The sequence below is a fragment of the Chiloscyllium plagiosum genome, unplaced genomic scaffold, assembly GCF_037043375.1.
Source record: "Chiloscyllium plagiosum isolate Xiang-an unplaced genomic scaffold, Cpla_swu_hap1 HiC_scaffold_39, whole genome shotgun sequence".
In the NCBI taxonomy this organism is placed as follows: Eukaryota; Metazoa; Chordata; class Chondrichthyes; order Orectolobiformes; family Hemiscylliidae; genus Chiloscyllium; species Chiloscyllium plagiosum.
In genome coordinates this window covers 26,493,483-26,518,250 of record NW_028270177.1, presented here as the reverse complement: position 1 = coordinate 26,518,250, position 24,768 = coordinate 26,493,483, and the positions used below count along the sequence as shown (strand labels likewise).

The window sequence follows — 24,768 nt, the reverse complement described above, 5'->3', positions numbered from 1 at the left end:
GTTGGAGGCAGTGGATGTAAGTAACCAGATGAACTCCCCTCCAGTGTTTGGCCACGTCAATCACTTCTTTTCCTAGTCTTAACTTCATTTCAACTTTTCATTTACTGTATGTCGGGGGCCATTTGTTAGAGTATACTGGACACTTCTATTGATCAGAGAGTACCAGATACTGCCTTATTGACCTAGAACTGTCAACATGGAAGCCTGCAAGAGGAGACCCCAGCATGTGTCGGGATTGTTTATGCAGTTTTCCAATGAGCGAAGAACAACTTTCTGACACATGGCCTCATGCTGTGCTTGCTGACTTGATAAACATTATAGAATAGAGGCAGTATACATCATTCTGACTTTCTGTTTGGCTCTATCCTTTCTGAATCCCTTCAGACAATTAGAACCACTGACATTGTTACTCCAATGATCTCCATACCAAAGCAAGGAGTTTCATTCTGATATCCGCATGACTGGAACCTCAACCATGTATCAATGGAATTCTCAAGTTAATATTCAGAATGCACTTTTAACAGTGCTTTCCCACTGGATCTGTTCACATTAGGACAAAATCATACAAAGTTATTACAGAGAAAGTAAAACAAAATGATTGTGTAAAGTGAATGACCTCTGTAAATATTCTTCATTGTGTGTGGCTTGGTCATTTCAGTGTAAAGTATCTTTAAATTGTTTTATGCTGATGAGCATGTGCAGTATCTTGAAAGGGGCAACTTATGAGTGGCTTTCATGGTGCCGTCTAGGTCAATACAAAAGGGACAACTTACAAAAGAAATATTGCTCACTGCTCTTTCCCTATGGACAAAGAAAATGAGATAAAATTGATTTTCTGAACATATAAATGGAATTTCTATTATCTGTTTTATATAATAATGTAGCATTAAAAAGTAACTCCTTAAGATTCTAAAACAAAAGGAAGAGGTGTGGAAGCTAAATAGAATGGAATAGAGTTTTCCCCAAAGTCTAGATCTGAAAATGTACCAGACGTTGACCTTATTTTGCTAGTGTTAAGTTACACTTGGTATTCTTCTAATCTCAAGAGAACATGTCCGAATTTACAATAGTTGTAAACCAATGCCAAGGATACACTAGTCCTGCCACAGCATATTTTTCCTTTGAGTCTTAAAGTGTGAATTTTATTTAATTGAAATGCCATTCATGCCCATCATGTCCTGTCTCTTCAAGAACCAATAATCAGGGAAGCTCTTTGATTCTAACATGACACGCTTATCTCATAACACATTGACAGAAAGAAAAATACAGAGCAAGTCAGAAGAAAGGATAATTATTTTAAGACTAATCAATTAAGAAACCAGAAAAATTACTTTGTCTTACTGCTAGAGGGGAGTTCATCCAGGGACTCACACTTCACATGTGAACATGAATAAACTGCCGTCACAGAGAAAACTGTGGAAAGCCTAAATCAGTGTCATTTCAAACATGTTTTTGGTTTCATCGATGGACCCAGGATGCAGTATCTGTATCCAGCCAAGTAGACGTTGGTGATGAATTGATAAGAACAAGTATGAGGTTATGGTTAGAGGGCTGTGTATTGATGGGAATGGCTGAGGTGAGAATGGTTATTGGCTCTGATTACTACAATGATCCAATGCAATACTTGACCAAACATTTCGGCCATTAGGGAATCACTAGAATTCTTGGCAACAATCTGAGCATCTGGTGCAGTATGGAGGTCATCAACTTTAATCTCCGGTTGCTCATTTCTCATCCTCCTGCTTCAGTATGTGATCTGCTCAGTGCCTTGATTATAATATAGATCCAAGCTGAGTGTGCAGCACACTCACCTCTGTTCTGGTGACCCAAGTGGCCATCTTGGTGACGTTGGCACGGAAAGTGGCATCTGGATTCGGCGTCAGAATCAGAGCTGTCGGACTTCATCTGCAGCAGACCTGAATTGATACCACTGGAATGGATTAGATTAGATTAGGTTCCTTACAGTATGGAAACAGGCCCTTTGGCCCAACAATCCACACCGACCCTCCGAAGTGTAAACCACCCAGACCCATTCCCTTACCCTATATTTATCCCTGACTAAATGGCCAAATCACCTGATCTGCACATCTTTGGATTGTGAGAGGAAACCGGACCACCCAGAGAAAACACACGCAGACATGGGGAGAATGTGCAAACTCCACACAGATAGTTGCCCGAGGCTGGAATCGAACCGGGGTCCATGGTACTGTGAGGCAGCAGTGCTAACCACTGAGCCCCTGTGGCATGGACTGTGATGTGGGAGCGTTGGTGGGCCCAGAGCCTACAGTGGAGACCCAAGCCCGCCCCACCTCCCAATGTCGAGTGGAGCACAGGAAGGGAGGACAATCTGTTTTTACTTACATTTAAGTCTTATGTCTTATCTTCAGTCTTATATCATATTATCATCTGTAAGTTAAAATGATGTCAGAGCATGGCCACACACTACACTTTTCCCTGCAGTTATTTGTTAAATACAAGTGACAGTGAGTCATTCAATTCAATTCAGAACCCTCTCTCTTTTTACCCAATGAAGGAATGTAGGTAATAATCACGTTATTGCACATTTAAGAAAATAATGACACAATGACATGAACAAATAACCTCTTCTTTAGGTATATTTTGTCTTTTCTATATATAACTTCTTTTTAATGTAGTGGAATATGAAATGGCTCTCTAATTGGAATGGAAAATAAAGGATAAAATGAGAAAAGATCATTCGGTCATCAGAATATTTGGTGCAAGGGTCTTATTCATTGTATTACTAACAATTCTTCACAGAATCTCTTAGTTCCTGTGGTTTGAATTGTATTATTAAGTTGGTAATTATATCTCTTATAATGTAGAAGTTTGACTGATCAATGTAACTTTACAGAAACTCTGCTCCAACAGACAAGCATAAAACTATTCACCTCAAGGTTGACATAGATTCTTTTCCAGTGTTCTGCAATGTGCACAATTTATTAATGTGCACTAAAATACCTGAATATTGTGACATTATAGGACGACAATTAATGTCATGGTTTGCTGAAATGTAGCTGTGATAAAAATGTAGTGGCACAGCAAAAATCTTTCTTACCATCTGATCCTAAACTAACATTTTAAAACAACATTTCAGATCTTTGTATAATTGTTGCTTAAATATGGTATTTATATATTTTAATAAAATTACAAGATAATTTTCTCACGTCACCTGTTAATGTCTTAAATGGATTTCAAGTCCCTCAGAATTCAAAATGCATTCTTTTCTGTCCAGTTCTTGACAAATGATATCAAAGCCCACGAATACAGAAGATATAATTCTTATTATCTATGGAATATATCATGCCTTGCCATTTTCTGCTCTTCAAAAAGTAGCTGAATATATGCCTTGAGTTGTTAAAGATTTAGGTTCTGATCCAAGAGGTAGCTTTATTTCTGTGAAAAAGGTGAATGAGCAATAAAAAGTAGGAAGCATTAATTCATTAACTTCACAACTCTTTGTATTATGGCAACTATCATGACCAATTTCTGCTCCACCTTAACCATGTGTGTTCCCAGAGCAGCTTGCAACTCACCGGAGATCCCAGAATTGACCCGCATCACTGGCACTGGAGCCACAGTTAAAAGGCCTTGCGTACCCAGAGAGACACAGTCCATTTGGAGTTACCATGCATGGTTCCTCATGTTTTGCCTTAGATATCAGACAGGGGAAGGTCAGCACCGCAGTTTGCAGGAAGGGTTCTCGAGTTCTTGCTGGATCGGGTAGTGAGCTGGTGGGACCTCCTCTTCTTCCAGGACCGGTAGCGAAGTCCACACCATGAGACTGTACCTAGAGTGGTGCCAGAAGAAGAGGTTGCACATTTAAGACAGAGATGGGAAAGAATCTTTTTCTCTGAGAGAATCGTGAATCTATGCAATTCTCTATTGCAGAGGGCTATTGAGGCTGAGTTATCAAGTATATTTGAGGCTGAGAGAGACAGATTTTTAATCAGTAAGGGAATCAAGGATTATATAGAAAAGGCAGGAAAATAATGCTGTGGATTATCAGATCAGCTCATTGAATGGCAGAGCAGACCGAATGGGCTGAATGGCCTACTTCTGTTCCTATGTCTCACGGTCTTTAGGTCTTAAAATCAGAACTCTTTTGAAGTTATGAGCATCAGTAGACAAATGCTCATCTCTGATGGCTGATGGAGTTTCTGTTGAGAAATTTCAACTCCTCTTTGTCAAAAGGTCTTTGGCGCAAAAGAAAATCATTTAGCCCATCAAGTTCATGATGATGCTCTGAAGAGGAATCCAATCAATCCCATTTCCACACAGTAGCGCTGCAGGTCTATCCCCCTTGAGTGTCCATCTAATTTCCTTTTGAAATCACTGTTCATCTTAATTTCTACCTCCTCATATCTGAAAAGTTCCATGCATTTGCTTCATTAAAATGTTCTTCCTTATCACCCTGCTGTATCCCTGTTAAAAAGTTTAGCATGCAGATTTAAATATTTGAAGTGTTGTACGTTCCAATATAAATTAAACGTTCAACTCATGCAAATATATATATAGTAGCAATCAACAGCAAATGCCTGACAGCTAATTGGAGATAGTGATTTTGAAAGAGAAGAAATGAATTTGATACATTACTGATAAGATGAAGTTTAGCAATTTGCAACTTTCCAGGAAAAACCTTGTAGACATTGCATTCACGCATTCAGAACCAACACTGTGCTTTTCACTTCTGTCAAATGTATGTGGAACTCTTTATCAGGGACTCTTTGAGGTGATCTTAATTTTTCTTCTGAGAGAGGAACAGTAAAAGAAATACACAGAGTAGCTTCATGATCATCGAGATGTACTGAATTTCATACGTTTACTTTGAGAATGTCTTATCAGAAAGACGTTATGACAGGAGTGGTACACGGAGCGACACCAAGATGACCCTTAGCTTACATTGGGTCAGAGATCTCATTTGGGGCAATATTTGGAATGATACAAGCAAGGTTTCAGCTTCTGATCACTATCCACCAAAACAGCAACAGTCTGCATTTGCATAGTGCGCTTAATGAAATTAAAATGTCCCACAGTACTTGCTCAGTAGCCTGTTCACAAAAATAAACAAATTGACACCAAGTTACATGAGGAGGCATTAGGACTAGTGACCAAAAGCTTGGCCAAAGCGGTAGCTTTTCTGAGGCATCTTCAGACGTGAGAGATAAAGAAAAAGGGAAGCTTAGGGAGGAAGCTCCAGAGTCTACAGCCCAGGCAGATGAAAGCACATCCTTTAAAGACACAATGAATAAATTTAGGAATGTGCTGGACAGAGATTTGGAGGAGTGCAGAGGTGTTGGAGGATGGTAAAGCTAGAGTGGATTGGAGAGATAGTGAGGGATGAGGCATTAAAAGTATTTGAAACCAAAGATGAGGATTTTAAAATCGGGGTGCTGCTGGAACACGTGTCGATGTGAGTCAACAAGAATAGGAGTAATAAGTAAATGGAAACGTTTGCAGATTAGGATATGGGCAGCAGAATTTGGCATGAGATCACCTCTACAAAGGGTGAAAAGTGGGAGTCTGGCTGGAATAGTCGAGTCTGTGTATAACAAGGTACAGAAAAGGAGTTTAAGGCAGGAAATGAATCTAGAAGAGTGTTATGTATGGACATTATGTAACAACAACATTAACAATAGCTGGAGTATTGTATGCAGTTCTGGTCATCGCACAACAGGAAGAATGTGATAACACTAGAGGGATTACAGAAGAGGTTCACCAGGATGTTGCCTGGGATGGACAAATTAAATTAGGAGAGACAAGATAGGCATGAATTGTTTTCTTTAGACCAGAGGGGAGCCATGATTGAGGTGGATAAGATTCTGAGAAGTATGTTCAGGGTGACTAGAGAACAGCTGTTCTCCTTAGTTGAGGGGTCAATCATGAGAGGGCAAAGTTTTAGGATAAGGGGCAGGAGATTCAGAGGGGAGTTGGGAAAAAAAATTCACTCAGCAGGTGGTGGAAATCTGGAATGCATTGCCTGGGAAGGTCATGGAGGGCAGAAATCTTACACCTTTAAAAAGATATTAGGATGAGCACTTCAATAATCATAACATTCAAGGATATGGGACAAGTGCAGGAAATTGGGATCAGTGCACTTGTAGGGATGGTTATATTGGTGCAGACTGGATGGGTTGAAAGACTTGTTCTCTACTGTACGATTCTATGAATTAACATTGTATGGCCAGATTGCCTGCTAAATGCAGTGTAGGAGCACACACAGAATGGTGACCACTTGGGAAAGGGTTTAGAAGGCCTTTAGTACCTGAGATACAATGATTTGGTTGAGGAAAGCAAGGATAAGAAAAGGAACATAAATTAAAACAATCATATGCGTAGGGTGAAGAGTAAAATTGATGAATCCTTGATACAGAAAAGATGCTCAGTGCACATAAGGATCTTTAGGGAACTATCAGAAGTATCGACCCCAAACATTGAACCCATATGGATCAGCTAACAGGTCATATGACCCTTTGGAAGCTGTATCACCCATTTTGAAAGCAAGATGTGTTCTTTAAAATAGAGAAGGTCTGAGAGATCCAAGCAACGCTCATCAGTCTGGCAGGGTAATAAGGTCATTGTGAAATATCTGGGAGGCACATTTCCCAGTAAACATGTGCTGAGTGGAGCTGTCTGACCTTATGTTGTGGAATCCAAATCCATTGAGTCAATTGCCAGAAAACATGACATGACCTTTCAGTTTCAGTAAGCATCAGTTTGGAGCAGGCAGCTAACTCTTTCCATTTCATGTTTGCCCTGGAGGCCTCAAGTCACAGGAAATAATGACTCTGGCTCTGATCTGAACTAAATTAATGAAATATGCGCAGAAGCCAGCTTGACCCTGCCCAGCTTTCCTTTCCTGACATCACAATATTACTGAAATAAATCTTGCTTTTGTTGTGCTAAAATGTCGCTATTTCTGAAAATTATCATCATTATTTAAGGTAAGTTAAAAGGCCACGCGGCTTACAAAAAAAATTGTTTCTGAATTTGATGCATTACTGCCAGGACTACTGGTGGTCATTTTTTTAAAAATACAATCCCTACTGTGTGAAAACAGGCCATTCGCCCCATCAAATCCACACTAACCCTCTGAACAGCAGCCCATCCAGATCCATCCCAACCCCCCCCCCCACCCTATTCTCTTAACTCTGCATTTCGTGTGACTAACCCACCTAGTCTGCAAACCCCTGGACACCATGGGCAATTTCCCATGGCCAATCTATCCAAACTGCACACCTTTGGACTGCAGGAGGAAACCAGAGCACCCGGAGGAAACCCACACAGACACGGGGAGAATGTGCAAACTCCACACAGACAGACGTCTGGGGGTGGAATCAAACCCAGGGTGCCCTGGTGCTGTGAGGCAGCAATGCTAACCACTGAGCCACCATTTTGTATTGTTTTAGTACACAATTTAGTACTGTTTAGTGAAATATTACAGACTTTTCCTTGCTCTTGTAAAATTGCTGTTTTTCAGATTTTAAAAACACATGGGGTGGAGTTTTGTCCCCCGATATCAGCATTGCATTCAATGACACAACCTTCTCAAAAGCAGCCTTCCAATTGGCCATCTCCCTATCTGCTTGCTAATTAAGAATGCCAAGCAGCCTTCTGAGACTGCAGGCCCGATCAGAGGGCCATTGACCCATTGTCAAAGATGGATGCCTTGACGTGACTCCTACACTATTTTTAAGCTTACATTGTGACCACAGCTGCCAGGAAAATGTGCAGAGGGAAAAACCTCTTCACAACATGATCTGCAAGCACAGGAGTGGGCTGCAGAACTATGTGACTCAGTGAAGGAGCCTGGCTGCCACTGGGAAGATCCTAGCAATACCCGCCAGACTTAGTTCTGGGGACCTGGTTTGATTTTCACCATAGCAGATGGTGGGATCTGAATTCAATAAAAATCTGGAATTAAGAATATAAAGGTAACCGTGAAACCATTGTTGACTGCTAGAAAAACCCATCTGATTCATTAATCATGTTTTGGGAAGGAAATTGGCATCCTTATCTGGTTGTGAATCCAGACTCACAATAATGTGATTGACTCTTAATTGCCCTCTGGGTAATTAGGGATGAGCAATAAATGATGGCCGAGCCAGTGACACCCACATCCTGTGAATGAATACAGAAAAATAATTTTGCAGATCCACCACCTTCAGCTGCCTGTGGCTATCAATCTCACTGCCAACATGAGGTGGAAGTCAAAATTGTTTGTCCAACTGATGTAATATTCTACTCTTCCATCATCTTTCCAGTATCACCTTCAAGACCTCCGTCCACAAGACCTGGAAGAGAATGTCCACTGTTTTGAAACACACAAGCCTGGAGAATATGACTTAGCAGCAAAGTAAAGTAGCAACCACTGAACAAATAAAACTGCAATACTGATCCATCTTGCACAGCATCCAAGCTACAAAATTGTATTAATGTCTAATATTTGTTAAAGAAATTGCCAAGTATGTAATCGTTGTGCATAATGACTGGACATCAATTACAATAAACATGATTCATTGACTAGTTCTTGAAACTACTTGTAACCTCTGTAATGCTGCATTGCAATAGGATTTTGTTTTGTATTTCGATGGCTTCTAAATATCCTAAGGCGGAACAAAATGGGCTAGCTTGTCACTGAAGAGTGAGATCAGTGTTAACTACATGTTAACTCAGCGGGAAGTCAAACAGAAGGGGCATAACTTAAAAAGGACATTGATAAGGCATCAATATTATTGTGAAGTAACAAGATAAATGATGTGAAATTTATAAAAGAATGGTAAGGAAGTATACTTGACAATAACTAATAACACACTTTACTAATATTCCTCTGCAAGTAAGGTTTCAAAACTAAAATTGCAGGATGTGACAAATCATGGTACCTAGAGCTTAAAGGAAAATGACTGTAGCATAATAAAAGTTCACATTGGCCAGATCACCGTTTCTCAATCCTTTTTATTCAAAGATAAAACTGACATATGGCAGGAAGGTAAAATGGGCAACAAGTGCCAGATCGTATGTGAGAAAAATACAGCTGCAGTGGGAAAGCCATGGTTAAGTTAGTTCAGAAGAAATGTCTTGTAGGACATTTGTGCTGCAAAAATATTAGAGCAATTACAAGTGAAATAGACTGTGTTATGCACATATTCCATTATTTGCATGATATGCTACATTAGCATGCCCATAATGGGGTATGTAATGATGGTACAATGCCTCACTCTTCAGCAGTATAACACAGACAATTAGAGAGACATGAATGTTTCTCAGGAAAAGAAATCATTAGATCAAATTTCCAGTTGGTGCTGCCAGTGAATCAAATGTTTTAGGATCTCCAGCACACTCCATCAATCAAATGTGGACACTTTGTGGTTTACACAATTTTTTCTGCAATAACATGCTAATTTGTTATTGAGTACTTTGAGAGCATTGTTATATATGTTTAACTTCTGTCCTCAGGAAGTGAAAAAAGTACAACAATTCTGTCAGACTTTATTATTGTTCTTATGTATTGCTTGTAGCACAGTCCAAGAGATTAGGCTATAATTCATGGGGAATCCAAACTGATCCGAGGGGTCTGACGAGCAGACACAAACCGGTAACCAGGTTGAAGATGTCCTTAGATCATCCTTGAATCATTCAGACCAGGCAAAGGTTTGATTTGATTTATTAGAGGACTCAATCCAAGCAGCAGTGGCATGCTACGTCAAAAATAAAAACGACTCTATGACTCTATAACTGCGGATGCTGTAAATCAGAAACAAAAACAGAAATTGCTGGAAAAGCTCAGCTAGTCTGGCAGCACCTGTGGAGAGAAATAAAGAGTTAATGTTTCAGTGACCCTTCCTCAGAACCATGTTGGTTAGAATGGGATGGGATTCTTGGTCCTGACTGATCACTGCTCTGAAATGCGTGAATGCGAAGTGAGGGCAAGAGTGGCTGAAGCTTTTTTATATGATTTACGCATTTGGAGTTGCTGATGGTTGTCAGCCTTCCCTCTGCAATGGTTCTCCCGCCTCGACATTGGAAGATCATGAGTTCAAGTTCAACATCAGTAAGTTAGACCCCAATGTGAACTTGAACCATGTTTTGGAAGGGAGGAGGGTACTAGCGAGAGTCAAATGCAGAGTGAGTGGGAAGCATCTACAAACCTCTCTGCTTAATTGAGCATTAAGCTGTTTTGGATGTAGGGTTTCATTGACTCTGTATTGTCTGATCACTGAAGCCAATGGGAATGATAAAACTCAGGAAATGAATATGATAAATCAGGCACAGGTAGATGCTGCTAGGGTGTTAAAGAATGGTCTCCTGCCAGCAAAGTGAGTGGAGCAAAGTGCAGGAGCCAAAAAGAGAAGGGGGTTAAATAGAAAATAGGAGCAATAGTAGACCATTCAGCCCTTCAAGCCTGCTCTGCCATTCACTCTGATCATGGCTAATCATCAAACTCGATAGCTTGTTCCTGTTTTTCTCCCATATCTATGATCCCTCAATCCCATGTGTTATATCCAACTCATTCTTGAAATCGTATAATGTCTTGGCCTCAACTGCTTTCCGTGTTTGCAAATTCTGAAGATTCACCATTTTCTGGGTAAAAACATTTCTCCTCAGCTCAGTCCCAATTGTTTCCACTGTATCCAGATTCTGGATTCCCCCACCATCAGGAACATCCTTCCTGTGCCTACCCAGTCTAGCCCTGTTAGAATACACCTTTGAATGTCAGGTAGACAACAGAAGATACAGGCTGGCAGGAGGAGGGATAACTGCAGGTAGATCTGTGTCCAAATTGCTTTCACAAGTCACCCCAACACTCTCCCCCTCCACCATAAATAGAATGAAAGGAGCTGCTCCACCAATCATAATTCATGTACATAATATGAGCCATAAATAGAGAAGAGAAACAGCCTGTGATTGGAGGACAGCAAGCAGTTCGGAAAGTCAGTGCTGGCAACGAGGGAGTTGCTGGAGGCTGTTGTTACCATGAGCTGAGATCTGGAGGGTCAAAAGGTGAAGAACCAAGAGTGAAGTGATGAAAGCAGATAGGATAGGTGAGCTCCAGGAGTAGGAGAGATGAGCACTGCACTGAGGTTTTTTTTTGCTGAGGCTCAAAGGATCTTTTGTGAATCCACTGGAGGAAGTAGTTATGAAGTGTATGACGCTGGGCAAATTAAAATGGGTTGGTGAGACAATAAAAAGGTTCATAGTGACATGGCAACCATGCATTTACATCTCTTCTCCTGCACTATTCCTATCCTGTAAGGGGAGGAGATTGAATAGACTTTTCAGTTAATCCAGGATTGCAAAGCAGTGGTGGAGGAACACTAGACTGTTGGAGGTCAACTTAAAGAATCCAATGGCATTTTTTAAAGATCAGAGTAGTTCTCCCATTTGCCTGGTTAAAATTTAACCCTCAACCAACACCACGGAGAAAGTATATCTTATCAAATATCTCTTTCCTGTTCATGTAGTCATACTGGGTTTGTCAACATAACAAAAGTGACTGAGCTTTCAAAATACTTTGCTGACTGCAAAGCATCTTGGAACATTCTGAGATTGTTAAAAGACACTTTGGAAATCCAAGTTGTACTTTTATTTTTTCTTCCTCTACAGGGAAGCCCAAACACCCTATCATTTAAAACTCAACCTAATGGGCAAAGTAATTTGAGGCCCTTGTCACACATTAAAAGTTTTGATTTTAACCAATGAGGTCAGTACTGGATATAATGCAGTATCCCATCATAACAATCTGTGGAGAATATTTTCCCTAAATGCAAAGGGCATGAAAGGCATAAGAAGCTGTGGCTCTCAGTCTCTGCCTACTTAGACATAATCATCTTCAGCTGTATCATCACCTTCCCTCCATTGTACAGTCTGCAATATACTCGCAAATGATTGTCCATGGTCAGTATCATTTGTAACCTCTCTGATGCTGTAGTTGTCTATAAAGCAAGACCCACACATTATTGAGGCTGATCAGCAGTAGTACAAGTGCCAAACACTGGTTGTCTCTGACAAGATAGAATCTAACAATTGTTACCGACTCAGCCAGACCACTCAAAACATTCTTCAGCAAGCAGCCCAGACCACAACTTTGCAATTTGTTTCAGTAAGTGTACAGTAAAAATTACCTGGAGTAAGTTAGCGAGGTTGACTACCAGGTTTTATAACAGACAAAAATTTATTCACAAAATTACACTGAAGTGGGAGGTGGCATGGGCAGGGTGACACTAGGCACATGGACACAGAAGATGGCCGCTGAGCCATCAGTTGGCCACTTGACACATAAGATGGCTGCTGGACCACAATATGGAGAGAAACAGCAGAGCAAATACAGACACTGCCTGGGGCCAACAGAACACCAGCAAAATGCATTCACAATGTAGTTAATTAGTTTAAGGTGGGTGGGGGAGAGAATACACATGAGTAATGTACACTGCCCGCTGAAGTGTCTGGGTTCAGCCAACACCTCTTATAAAAATGCTAACAGCTTGATACAGACTCAATACAGAGTGCTAATAGCGAGGGCTGCAGTAATTGTCCTTCTCAGGAAGAGCAGTTAGCACCCATTACTACAGCAGTGGACTTTCGCACAGACATTGAAACTGACAATGTCTGCATTGAAACTAACAACAACACTGAAATTAACAAAGGCTGCGCATGGAAATGACAATGACTGTATCAAAACTATCAATGATTCTGCAATGATTGCCAGAAACAAATCATGTTACAAAGACAGTAATCTCATCACAGACCTAATGTATCACAAGATGTATAAAGGTATCTTGACACGTGCTCTGGGTGGAGAGAAGAATCGCAGCTGACCACTGTGCTGTTGGTATCTTTCTCTCCCCGGAGCTCTGGTATTTCCTTGTGCAATAAACTCTGTCATCGAACCCCAAATCTGACTCTGAGACTGGTGATTTTCCCCATAACAACACAATGAAACACAAAGACCAGCATAAAGAACCCAACAGAACTCAGTCTATCCAAACTAAGCTTAATTATGCTGTTCTGATTACATACAACTGCCCCAATAAGCAAACCTCCTTAAAAACCAGTAAAAAATGGAACAAATGCTTACAGGTTGAAGTTAGAAGGGCAGAAGGAAAGCAAGAGTTTGTTTCCACACAGTTCACTGTTGAACTCTTAACTAGGTCTGGCCTGAACTGCTCAGCTAGGGAACTGACCACTCCCTGTTCATTATACAGGTCACTTCTAAAACATGGGGAGAAAGTGAGTACTGCAGATGCTGGAGATCAGAGCTGAAAATGTGTTTCTGGAAAAGTTGGTCCAGCAGGCTAAGATAAAACTCCCCCTCCCTATCTTTTATCTTAGCCTGCTCCTCCCTATCTTTTATCTTAGCCTGCTCCTCCCTATCTTTTATCTTAGCCTGCTGGACCAATTTTCCTCATTCCTGAAGAAGGGCTAATGCCCGAAACATCGATTCTCCTGTTCCCTGGATGCTGCCTGACCTGCTGCGCTTTTCCAGCAACACATTTCCATCTCTGATCTCCAGCATCTGCAGACCTCACTTTCTCTTCAAAGATTTCAACCTACTGCGAATCCTCTTACAAGGATGCCTTCCTTGAAGAAGCTCTCTTTCTCCCTCTACAAATGTTTCAGTGAGTCCCTCTCTCACTGCACCCCTCAGGTCATCTCCTCTGCACAACCCTCCCTATCTTTTATCTTAGCCTGCTGGACCAACTTTCCTCATTCCTGAAGAAGGGCTAATGCCCGAAACGTCGATTCTCCTGTTCCCTGGATGCTGCCTGACCTGCTGCGCTTTTCCAGCAACACATTTCCACACCAGATAGAAGACACAGTTTGGAGTTTCCTGGGTGTGTATAGATCCAACAACACTCAAGGAGCTCAACACCACCCAGGACAAAGCAGTCTGCTAGATCAACATCTCATCCATCACTTGAAAATTTCACTCCCCCCACTACTGTTGCACAGGGGCAATAGCGTGTAGCATCTATCAAGTTGTACTCAGCAACCCGTCATATCTCCTTCTTTGGCACCTTCTGAACACACAATCACTACCATTTACATGACAGTAGCTGCATTTGAACTGACCCATAAGTTCCACTTCTAGATGCCCACAATGTTGACTTGAAATTATATCATTGTTCTGTCACTGTCCCATTGAAGTTTGGAACATCCTTTCCAACAGCACTATGCTTGTGCCTACCCCATATAGATTGCTGCAGTTCCAAAATGTGGCAAAGGCAATTAGAGAGAGCAACAAATGCTGTCCTTGCCAGCAAAGCTCACATCCCTGGAATAAATTTCAGATAAACATTGAAATCTTGTCCATACAATATATGCAAGCAAAGATCGATCAAGTATTGAAGCAGGAGGGGAGTGTTAATTTTTACCCTTGGCTTAGAAACATTTTTTTTTCTTTCACAATACCACCAAAACATATAAAAAGCCAAGCATACATTCCCATGTAAGCTATCTGTCTTGAGTTTTTTTTTTAAAGGTATACCTGTAAAGCTATAAGAATTTCCATGAAGCCCAGAGAAGTTCAATGAATCAATATTAATCACTCCTACACCAGCTCAGGTATGCCAGTTCTGGGGATTTTGACAGGCAGGTAGAGGAGTCGGTGGCTGACAATATATAGGATGCAGCTGTGCAGGGATGGTTAAAATTAATTGAGGAGAAAGAGTGGGAGCCTATTATCCAGAGGGTAGGATCACATTGTCCCTCACGAATAATTTCTGATGATTCGGAATGTGTTTTAAATGTTGGATGTTTTCTGAGCTTTGACATTTACTAAAGTCAAGGGGTTCTATGCCACCCAATCTTAAACAGCTGCCAGTTGATGCATGGGAACCATGACTCTATCTGTGTTGAACTGATGGATAGATTTGCAGAAGTACAAGCTGCTTTGTAAACAGTAGCAACTCCAAGAATATCTGTAGTACATTGTCGATCATAACACGAAATCTTAAGGCCAGTAGTAATATCTCTTGCAAATGTTCGTAAGTTTGTGTTGAAATGGACTCAGTTTTAACTTTCAGTATAGTCAAGGATTGTATTGAAGGGTTGGTGCTTTATGTCTATTCGCACACTAATCAGAAGGCATTAAGACAATACAATTAAGATGTGTGTTTTGTGCTGATTTTTTATGAAGAAATGATGTGGAGGTGTCGGTGTTAGACTGGGGTGGACAAAGTTAAAAATCACACAACACCAGGTTATAGTCCAACAGACTTATTTGAAAATACAAGCTTTCGGAGCACTCCTCTTTCGTCAAGTAGCTATCCAGCTGACGAAGGCACAGCACTCCAAAAGCTTGTACTTTCAAATAAACCTGTTGGACTATAGATGGAAATGTGTTGCTGGAAAAGCGCAGCAGGTCAGGCAGCATCTAGGGAACAGGAGAATCGACGTTTCGGGCATTAGCCCTTCTTCAGGAATGAGGCGTAGTCCGGAGTCCGTGCGGGATCAGTCGGTTCCGTAGGCAGGTGCTGAGGAAGGAGATGTGACTGTGGTAGCGAGTCTGTTTGAGAATGTGGCTGAAGAGCTTCTGTGCAGAGGAGATGACCTGGGGGGTGCAGTGAGAGAGGGACTCACTGAAACATTTGTAGAGGGAGAAAGAGAGCTTCTTCAAGGAAGGCATCCTTGTAAGAGGATTCGCAGTAGGTTGAAATCTTTGAGGAGAAAGTGAGGTCTGCAGATGCTGGAGATCAGAGATGGAAATGTGTTGCTGGAAAAGCGCAGCAGGTCAGGCAGCATCTAGGGAACAGGAGAATCGACGGCTAATGCCCGAAACGTCCATTCTCCTGTTCCCTAGATGCTGCCTGACCTGCTGCGCTTTTCCAGCAACACATTTCCATCTCTGATCTCCAGCATCTGCAGACCTCACTTTCTCCTGTTGGACTATAACCTGGTGTTGTGTGATTTTTAACTGTATGAAGAAAGGTTGAGGTAGGGGTGCCAAGCTCAAAGCCATTAGAGTATACAGCTTGTGAGACCTTTTTTTTAAGTTGGAATAATTGCAATAGCCTGAAGGGGTGAGGTCAAATTTCCACTGAAACAGAACTTTTTGTTTTAGCTTTCTGCAGTTGCTGGATCTTGAAGCTGGATGTGAAAGCACTTATTCCTCTCTCTCTGTTACAGCTAAATGTTGGGCTTCTCTTCCTGCTGCTAGAATTGCATGTGAGGCAAGCTATTTTACTGAATATGCCATTGCCAAGTTTGTGTTTATGAGTATTATTATATTGGAATAGTTAATCAGTAGTAGTTAACATATACAGAGGAACCTCGATTTTCTGGCATTCAATTATCCTAATTTCGGATTACCCGGCAAGACCGCAAGGTCCCAATGCTTGGCTAATCCATGTTATCCGGCATTCAATTAACCGAATGGAATTCTCCCCGCCTGTGTCCTTTGGATAATCGAGATTCCTCTGTATATTACTTTGTTAAGCATTTTGATAGAGTGACAGTGAAGCTAATTCTTTTCTTTCCTTTTCATTATTTTAACTATAGTGTAAAAATAAAGTCATTTTGTTTAAAGTCGAGTAGTTTGACCAATCAAATTGCATCTGGAACACAATGCCTTACGCTGACCTTTAAAGTAAGATAAAGTTAGAGTTGAGATTATCTTCTCAGTATTTTTTGAGGGGGTTTGGTCTGGTCCATAATCCCAATAATAGGGGCATGGCTGGAATTGGTATGGCTAAAGTGCTGTCACTCAGGATGATGCTTTCTATATTTTAATGCTGCCTCACTCCAATGATTACAAAGGGACTGAACAATCCCCGTTCTCCACTAAGCTGTGTCAATAATAGAGCCAGTAGGTGCACCAGTCTATGATCCATCTCCAAGTGTTAAGTGTCAGCCCACTTCACAAAGGACAAAAAACAGTGCAGCACAGGAACAGGCCCTTCGGCCTACCAAGACTGCGCCAACATGACACCTTTCAAAGCTAAAATCCTTTTACCTCTGTGTGGTCCACTTCCCTTTATTTTCTGCCTGTTCATGTATCTGTCAAAGTGCCTCTTAAATGTTACTATTGTATACGCCCCCACCACCTCCTCTGGCATCGCATTCCAGGCACTTACCACCCTCTGTCCAAAAAACCTGCCTCTCACATCTCCTTTAAACTTACCTTCTTTTACCGAAAACTTACGTCCCCTAGTAATTGACGTTTCTACTCAGGGAGAAAGACTCTGACTATCCATTCTACCCATGCCTCTCATAATCTCGTAAACTTCTATCAGGTCACCCCTCAGAGGCATCGACTTTCCAGAGATATCTACTCAAGAAGTAAGTTCATCAAAAACTCCAAGATGGAAGAATCTAGAAGGAAGAGAAGATAAAGTTAAAAACGTCTTTTGCCATAGAGGAAGGCACTAGGAAACAATAATGAAATACATCCTTGATTTGTTAACATCTATAACTTAGTTGTACCTAAATTCCACTGTGCACATGCTTGATGTAGTCTTTATCAGATTAATCAAATCAAATTTGATTTGATTTTTCTAAGTGAAAGAACTGGGATCTTTGGGAGACTAATTGCAGCTATAGCTATAATATCAGCAATGTATGTGGTGGCAATTCAGTGCAATATACAAAGAAGATGGATCAATAGACGTAGGTCTCTTGATACAATGAACTTGTTGATGATTGCCTCCAGCTTCCTACAAAAGAAGCTTCTACATTGGAAGTTTAAGGGTAATTTGTTTGTTGTCTTCATCCCTGCATCATAATCAGTTGATCTCTTCCTTAGGCCCTCAAGTTGTGATTCATTGCATTGCAAAATTAGGCAGAAAGCAAAACATTACAATTATCCTGTTGGGGTTGGCTGGACTATAAATGTAAGACATCATCTTGATCTATCAAAACACTCTGAAAACCTATTTCAAGATGCTCCTGGTTAGTTCAATAATTGCTTGATGTTGATCATGTCCCCTGTGGCACATGGATTGAGATGTAAAGTTAAGTGCTTTGGTGACCTTGACAGCTACTGGCAGTTATGTCTCCAGTTTGGACTGGAGATTGGTTTCCAGCCAACAGCACAACTCTTTCATGGTCTCTCTTTATGAATCACTACAGATAAATCTAGATAAAAAGGCCACTGTCTGGTTTCCAGTTTAATTACTGGTGTGGGACTCAAATATCCTCTTTTTCCCTAAAAATACAAAAAGAAATCAAATTTCTCAAGAGTTTGAAGCCAAAACACTCAGCATAGTGAATGTAAACAAAATGATATCAAAGTAGTCAAATCAAAGTGTGTCTGCAATTCATGTCTTTATTAAACTTTAGTAAACAATCAAACTCAAAAAAATAACAGTTGCCCTCAAAATGGTGTTTTTCGGTCAAGAAGCAAACATACCCATCTTGTAGATATTTTTAATTGACCTGCTCAGACACATTACAAGGCCTATCTGAGGCGTGTAGGATTTGAACCTTCACCCTGTGAGTAAGGACATTACCACTGCACTACAACTACATCTATTTCACATCATTGAGCTGGATAGACACCATGTGATTGAAACCAATAACTGACTTCAATATTCCATAATAATAAATGAAGGCCTCAACTGCTTTTGCTTAAACCTTTAACTGGAGTTTAATTGATTGGTAGTTCTCAGGCTGCAGGTAGCAATGTCTCCATCCGGAGGGATTGAGCCATTAAGTGCCACAAACAGTTGGAAAATCAATACTCAGATCTCCAAGGAAATGAGATGGGGCACATTTCCAATCTGCTGACCTCTGGTTAAGTAGCCTGCTAAGGTATAAAACCCAAGGTTGAGATGACATTTGGTCACATGCTAAAGGTTCTGATGCAAACCATCCCCTGTGGAGCCATAATAAAATACATGTCACTGCCCTTTTACCCAGAGAGAAAAACTCAGTGAAAAACTAGTCACACTTGGGAATGAATATACTGCCCATTCTGGAGCACCATTCTAAGGTATAAAAGATTAATTAACTAGTATGTGCCATTTGTAACGTTTAATGCTTTTTCCTTTTGGGTGCAGATGAGATGGAGAAATGATGAAGAGTACAATTTTGTGCCATCAAAGTGCATTATCTCTCAGTGATCGATTTTTATCAAAAACTGTTGTAGATGTAGTTTTAATTTACTTGAAGCAAGAATTGTTCACTCATATTTTCAATTCTTGGGGAAAGACAGGTTTAAAATAAGACTACAACAACATCACTACTATTTCCCAAGATTCCAATGATTCTAATTCCCACTATAAGCCTAGATTTGCTCCATCATTTCTCTTTGCTCAGACCAATATCATATGGCAGTTAAATGTAAGACACTGTTGGCCATAGTTGCTTTAATTATGTCACAGTGCAGCTTGTCACACAACCCCAACAGAATTCAGGAGGTATAAAATCTGACATGAATCAGAATCTTGAGGCATAGCTATTACCTTCTGCAGCAAAAGTAGACACTGGGTGCATTTACAACACTCTCAAGACATCCTGCTTGCATTTATTTCCTGTTAAATACGCAAATAATCCCAAGATTCCACAAACTGTTGGTCAGTTTGCAGGGCAGCGGTGAGGTGAGAGATACCAGAAATTTTTGCTCATAATCTAAAGGCTGAAGGATGAATGTAGAATGGTTTCTCCTGCATATGATCTGCGGATGTAAGGCACTTACCAATGCCTTAAGATAAACAGAGGAGCTGCCTGCAAATGGGCACTGGCAACTTCATAGAATAAATTCCTAAAACTTCAAGGTGAGTGGTTCTAAAAATTAAATGGGTTAGCCATTGACCCACACAGGTCAAGACAGTCTCACATTCCATCTTTGCTTTAAGCTGAGTTGACTAAACCCAATTGTGAAGGGATGAATTTACTATGTTGCAAACATCTAATTCAAGCATTTTAGAACACTGTATGACATTTGCTTTCAGTGATTAAAACCTTAACTCTAAAAACTGAGATAAATTCAATTGAAGCATGCTTGAAATCAGTTACACTTAAAAGATCGGGGGCCATGTCATCTTGAAAAGCTAACAGCTAGAAAGGTAAAAGTATAAAACAGTAGCTAGGCTTCCTTAACTGAACAGCTGGTGGCATGATGCCTATACTGCTTGCTGTATTAACATTCCAGAGATATGTCTTTGTTTTGGGTTTTTGAAATAAATTAGGTTAAAAAATAATCAATAAGGTTTCTAAGACTTATCTTCTTCATTACATCGATGACAAAACTGTAAATGAGGGAAAATCACTTGAAAGGTTGGTTTGCGGACAACCAGGCACAGCTACTATGTTATCAAGATGGATAGAGTTTAGAGACATTCTCTGGTTTCAATTCATTTTGGTGTTTGCTGAGATAGGTAGTTGCAGCTTGAAAGTGATGTATGTGGTTTGCAATTCATTAAGAAAGAAAATAAACCAAAATAAGTAATAGCTCAATAGACTTGCATTGTAAGCAAGGTAAAGCCCTGACTTCAGTATTAGCCACATGAAAGTTGCATGAGGCTTAGTCTCAGTTCAAATCTTATCAGAAGCAGAGGTGGAAGATTCACCCAGTTTGAAAGTAGTAGGCTCATATTGTCTTCCTGCAAAATAAATCCACTGAATTAGCTTGAAGATATTGGAAAGGTAACCAGCATAACCAAGACATCCACATTCAAGACAAGGGAACATGAAAAAGTTTGAGAATAGTTGAAGCTGAGGAAAATTAAAGGTAGTTTCCAGAGGACTGTGACATCTTTATGAAAGGTCCCTACAGAAGTTAAAAAGTTGATGTACGCTGAGGCAAGTAAGGAGTACATAGCATATGTAGTTATGAGCGAGTGTTCACTTCCTTTTATCTGTTTATGGCAATATATCAAATTCTAATTAATTTGTTCCATGTATAATAATGTTTGTGTTTTGTTCAAAATAAAATGAAATCTATAGCATAATTGTATTGATTAAAACAAGGGTGTTTGGATTTCTGCTAAGATGTCAACACTCACTAACTGGGGAAACAGCTGTGATTGGATTTAATAGCCCCTATTAGTAAGGGAAATAATTTCTCAAGTTCTGAGCTTCATGTTCTGCCTCGTGATGCCCTTGTACAAAGCGAAAACATTTTAGTTTTGGGCAGAATTATAATGAATGCTTCTTCGTCGAATAATCTTCACAGATTTTAAAGCCATTTGGATTAGATTTCAGTGCACTATTGACATCATTAGAACCTATCCAGAGAAGAAGACTTCAAGAAATGAGGGAAGAAAACAAGGCAGAGAAAGCTAAACAGGTGTTCAATTAAATAATAAACAGCTAAAGTCAAATAACAGAATATATAACCCAGTAAAAGCAAAGAGCTCACTGAAGGCCATAAACACTGACAAAGATCAAAGCTCAGTTTCCTACCTATTTTTTATTTCTCTCTTGTCCATTCCCTTCCCACTTTCATTCATAATTGTTCTGACTCTTTAGATTTGTTTCAGAATTTCCAGTTCACACCTACCCTCCATCAGGACGGTCTCAGGGCTCTCTGCTTCTTCCTTGAATAAAACCCTGAACCATTTCCATCCACCACCACCCTCCTCCGCCTGGCTGAGGTTGTCCTCACATTCAGCAACTTCTCCTTTAACTCTTTTCATTGTCTTCAAGGCAAAGGTGTGGCCGTGGGTACCCTTTATGGGTCTCAGTTATGCCTGTCTCTTAGTGGGCTACATGGAATGTTGCTTGTTTCAACCCTACCCAAGTCCCTCCCCACAAATATTTTTCTGTTATATCAATGACATCACCAGAGATGATTCCTTCTCTCATCCAAAATTGGTAAAATTTATCTATTTCACTTCAAGTTTCCATCCTGCATGCACCTCCACCTGATCTATCTCTGACTCTTCCCTTCCTTTGCACAACATCTCTAGTTACATTTCTGGGGATATGCTAGTCACCAATATCTACTATAAACCCATTAACTCCCACAGTTACCTGGACTACATATCTTCCTGTAAAGACAATTCCATTTTCTCAGTTCTTCTATGTCTGTTGCATCTGTTCCAATGACAGTAGCTTCTGCAAGGGGGCCTCCAAAATGGCCATCTGCTTCCTCAATTGATGATTTCCCTCCACTGGCTGACTCATTTCCCACATTCCAGCCCTCACCCAATCTCTTCCCAGCCACAATAGTGATAGGGCCCCCCAGTCCTCCCTTACCATCTCATCAGCATCCACATCCAAAAGATCAGAAGCTGCTATTTCCACCACCTGCAGTGGGATGCTACCACCAGGCACATTTCCCTGCCCCACCCCCCACCTTTGTCAGCATTCCAAAGGGATTGTTCCCTCCAGGACACCCTGGATCACTCCTCCTCCACTCCCAACACTACACACACCTGTGGTCCCTTCCCATGCAATCATAGATGGTGGAACTACCTCGTGCTTCCTCACTATGCAAGACCCCAGACACATCTTCCAGGTGATGTATTTGCTGCTAACAATGTTGTCTCCTCCATACCAGGAAGATGAAACGCCGACTGGCAACTGCTTTGCAGAATACTTACATTCTGTACACAAAAATGACCCTGAGTTTCCAGTTGCCTGCTTCTTCAACACACCATCCTGTTCCCTGGCCAACATCTCTGGTTTGGGCTTACTGCAGTGCTCCAGTGAAACTCAGCAGTAGCTGGAAGAACGGAACCTCTTTTTTCCATTTGGTAACCCTGCAGCCTTAGGAATTAATATCAAGTTCAATAATTTTAGAATCTGAACACCTTCTTCTCTGTTCTTTACTTACACCCACCCTAGGTCCTATCATGACAGGCTGTTTTCAGCACAGCCAACCATTTTCACTTCTTAGTGGCCCCAATTATCGGAAACAAAGCCAAACCAGAAATTGCCGTAAAAAATCAGTAATCCGACAGCAACTGTGGAAGGAAATCAGAGTTAATGTTTTGGGTTCAATGACCCTCCTTCAAGGCATTCACATGCATCTCATTCATAAACACAACTTCACAGACACACTTCTATGGCTTGCATTCACGTATTTGTCTACCTTAAGGACGGTGGACTTCAACTCAATGAAGTTCAACCCTCAAGAAATACATCAGGTCTCAATGAGAACAGGCAGACCTGGAACTCCATCCATGGAGTGTGTAAGGCTTTAAATTGTCCTTTTGCCTTTATGGGCATGAGGAGATTCCACCCTTTACAGGGCACTTAACAACAACAGAGATCTGACTCACCATTTTCATCAGACTTGACCAAGAGTTACAATGACAGCCCAGTGGAAACATAGAATCTCTGGACCCTTGAATCAAACAGCAGATCCTCCTGAATTCTTACACTCACTGTCAGAATGCACTATTCACTTTGGCAAGGTAGAATGACCAGATTAGTACTTGAGATAGCAGTTCAAGTACCAGTGGCCTCACTAATCTAGACTCTGGTTTCCAGCATCTGCAGTCCTCACTTTTGCCTAGTTGATTGTAACCTTATGGCGAAGAAAAAGTTCTCCTCCTCTCTCTACAAGAATCTCAGTGAGTCTCTCTCTCACTGCAACCCCAGGTCATCTCCTCTGCCCTGAAACTCTTCAACCATGTCCTGAAACAGACTCGCTACCTTCCCCAACCTCCTCCCTGACCTATCACCTCTGTCCCCACTCCCATTCACCTATTGTACTCTTTGCTACCTTCTCCCCAGCCCCCCCCCACAACCCCCCATTTATCTCTGCACCCTGCCTCCATTCCTGATGAAGGGTTTTGCCCGAAACGTCGATTTTCCTGCTCCTCGGATGCTGCTTGACCTGCTGTGCTTTTCCAGCGCCACTCTAATCTAGACTCTGGTTTCCAGCATCTGCAGTCCTCACTTTTGCCTCACTAATCCCAGCTTCAATTGGCACCAACTCACCTACCTAATGAGGGAAATAAATCAGTTACATGTATTCGCAGCGCAAATAAGAACATTCAAATTTAGGAAAGGACCATTTGCTTTTTGTGCATTGAAATTATTATTTGTTTTCTTCAAAAAAAAAAGAGATAAGTGCCGTCAAATCCAGTCTTCTAAACCGAATTAAATTTAGGCATTGGCATGGGTTGCTTCAGGATGTTATTCAGTTCATTGCTCATCACTGAAGGTAGCTCATTCAGCTGTCTGTTCATATATGTCTCTCACAACTGATGTAAAAAGAATTGAAACAGCACTGCGACATTCTGGGAAAATAGACTGATGATAACAGGTGGGAATAAGTGAGATAGAATTGATCAACGCAGTTTTAAAGCTAAATTGAAAAATAACTTAATTTTTCCAGGACATTAAAAGGTTAGAAGCGCAAATATGTGCCGGATTTAAGAGAAAAATTGAGCTACAATACATTTGGAACATTGGAAACTTTTGAAAGTATGTCCTGTTTTCAGTTGAGGTAGCATATTGAATATTTAATAATTGCTAAATCATTGTGTACTATTTCATGCTCAGCTAAATTTCATTAAGATAAATGCTTCAAATCTTTACAAATGAGCTAACAAATCTTCAACTCACAATAGCAAAGGCTTTGTTAAATCATCATTGTCACATGTGGTGCAGTGATGCGATGTGAAGTCAATGATTTCCTTATTTCCTGCTGATTGACAGGGAAGGCCTTTATTGAACTGAAAAAAGTTTTAACATCTTCAGGTAAGCCTTGAAGAGCAAAATGTGGATTTTACGACTGAAGACATAAATGATATCAAGCCCTTAACACTCAATATAATGAGACAAATATATTCTTTCTTTCTTGCATTCAATAAAATGATAAGACCATAAGAAATAAGAATAGGAGTAGTCCATTCA

At 40.7% G+C, this 24,768-nt stretch overlaps 1 long non-coding RNA gene across 1 annotated transcript in view; it reads right to left on the bottom strand.

Moving 5' to 3' along the window:
* Window positions 1-1,831: 1,831 nt before the first annotated feature.
* Window positions 1,832-24,768, bottom strand: part of LOC148138637 (uncharacterized) — a 166,291-nt gene continuing 143,354 nt past the window's right edge. Inside the window, exons 5-7 of the long non-coding RNA XR_015753846.1 lie at window positions 3,555-3,808; window positions 3,191-3,414; window positions 1,832-1,930 (exon numbers count right to left, since the gene is read on the bottom strand). This is a non-coding gene — a long non-coding RNA (uncharacterized LOC148138637). The remainder of the gene's footprint in view (window positions 1,931-3,190; window positions 3,415-3,554; window positions 3,809-24,768) is intronic.